The sequence below is a fragment of the Sebastes umbrosus genome, chromosome 18, assembly GCF_015220745.1.
Source record: "Sebastes umbrosus isolate fSebUmb1 chromosome 18, fSebUmb1.pri, whole genome shotgun sequence".
Classification (NCBI taxonomy): domain Eukaryota; kingdom Metazoa; phylum Chordata; class Actinopteri; order Perciformes; family Sebastidae; genus Sebastes; species Sebastes umbrosus.
The window spans coordinates 22520941-22523605 of NC_051286.1; positions in this window are offsets into that span (position 1 = coordinate 22520941).

Genomic DNA, 2665 nt, shown 5'->3' on the forward strand with positions numbered 1-2665 from the left:
TTTTCAGGTTCATACTTGTACTTTGAGTTTGTACTAGAACATGTTTACATGATTTAATGTTAAAAAAAACACTTTATTTTTCTCATACCGGCTGTGCGTCAGCACCTCTTTTGAACCCCTGTCTGAAAGGCTTCGTTTGAGTTCCTGCCCCACCCCTCTCTTGAAAAGCCCAGTCTTCTCTGATTGGTCAGCTGGTCGACTCTTTTGTGATTGGTCAGCCAAACAAAACTCTTCGGACTCTGTTCCAGCTCCGCACTAACTATAGCTTTGTTTGAGGGCATACCAAACTAACCGCTAGGCAGGTATTATGCAAATGTGTTACTTAATGACATCACAATATACGGAAGAAAAGGCAGGACTTCAATCAAGGCTTTTCAGGCAGTGTTTCTGTGGGATAACTTTGCAGTCCTTTTACATGCGCAGAAAACTATATAACCCACTAAAGGAAAGGGAAAAAGCACAAAAGCATAATAGGTACTCTTTAGTACAATATCCAAATACGTCTTCCACAACTAATTCTCTTGCAAATGATCATAAAAATAACACAACATACATTATTTTGATTGGTTCTTTGCTTTATTTGGTTTATGCACATAGGTATATCACAGTAATTCTAACATCCTTTTTTATTGTGAAACCTTAAAAGAAGATGTTGGCTGTATTCTCCAAATGTCAATTATGTGCCTGCTCTATAAATAGCAATCCAGTAACAACTAATCAAGGAAGGCAGAACAAATCAGCAGTGTGAAATAGGGATTGAGCAGCTTATTAGAACCAAGGTATACACAGGGAATATGAACACAAATAATATCTACAGTTATATCACAGACATTTTCTTGAATTTGCCCCAGTTTCACTGAGACCGTGGGCCTGAAAGCGAGCCATAAAAGTGTCGCTCCAGTGGGTGCTGACGCTTGTGTCAGTTAGTCACTCAGAACAGCAGGCAGAGCCTACGTGGTGGTAGATATGCGCACAGGCAAAGTGTTTTAAAGTCCGCCCCCACCACCGGCCTCAATCTATTGAACTTTCCGAGCTTGCCTGCAAATGACCAGAGTCAGAGAAAGTAAGTTGGTAAAAGACGGTACAGAATGTCCACCATAACCTGAATACAACAAACACACACTGCAAAATATTCATTAAGTCATTTGTAATAGCATCCTGCAAGTTAGTCTTAAAAAAAAGTAAATGCTTTCAAAATAATATCCTGACTTAACTTTTACAGATACCAGTTTGTGATAATCCATCAACATAAATTCCTCCAATAATGACTATAGTCAGCGTAATTCATTATTTCTGGGTGGTATTTACTAAAAAATGAGGTGTAATTTAATATAAATGAGGTTTATTGACCATAAATTCCCCAAAAATAATGATAATGGTAATGAGTTGGGAATGAAGTTGGCCAAAAAAGGTGAAACACAGAATTGGGTGATAATTTATAGTGTATGCATTATAAATAGTCGAATAGAATTTATGGTTAATAGACCTCATTTCCGTGAAACTATACCTAATTTTTGAGTAAAAACAAAAAAAAAGCAGAAATGAATGAATTATTTTGGCTATAGTTATTATCAGAGGAACATAATGTTGATGGATTATCACAGACTGGTATATGTCAAAGTGTAGCCAGAATATTTATTTTTAAACCATTTCAATTTCTTTTTAAATTGACACTGTATTAAAGCTGCAGTGGGTAGAAATGGAGCAAATATAATTTAAAAAAAGTTATTTTTATAAAACGGTCACTATATCCTGACAGTAGAGCTTGAGACAGGTAATCTGAAAAAACAAAAAAACATGTGCCTCTGCATCCTTTGGTGCTCCTAACGGCATCTGCAAGATTTCACAGACCGGAGGAAAACAACCAATCAGAGCCGAGATGGAGCCTTGCCGTCTCTGAGCAGCTGTCAATCACTCGCCAACTCCGATCAAACGGTCAAACTAGTCAAAAATTAGAAAGTTTGTGATGCGGCAGCCATGTTGAGATAAGTTGAGGAAATACCAAGCACCGCCCACCAGCCGGAGCAAACTTTCTCATTTGACAGCTAAACCGTGCACTACAAGATGTTTCTGAAAACATTTGAGGCGAGAAATAGTCATTACAGTAACAGAATATTGATTCATATTTGATCAGCGCTGCCTAGTTTGACCGTTTGACCGGTGTTTGCGAGTGACTGACAGCTGCCTCAGTTGATTGAACAGCCAATAGGAACGCTCTCTTTCTCTCTGTGAAATGACTGGCCAAAGTCTCCCGTCACAGGATTTGTTGAAGCCTGAAAACAGAGCCATGAGGAGGTGCAGAAGTCTAGTTTTCTCTCAGAACACTGGAAATACAATATGCTGAAAGGTTATTATGGATATCAATCAATATCAATGAGATACAATTGCAAACAGTAACACTGGATTACCTAAATGCATTGTGAATCCCTTATGCATAGGCAGAAAATTGTAATCCCACACGCTAATGGCGGGCTCCGCCACTAACAATGAAAACTACTATTGATTACAGAATGTAGATACATTCAATGGCTATTGATGTAAAAAGAAAAAAAAAGTCTTGTGAGAAATGCTCCACCAACTGAAAGACATGAGATTATCATTCTGATCTTGTACAGTCGTAATCCATTGGTCTGATTGCAGGTTTAAACAGGTAATCTGTAAATCA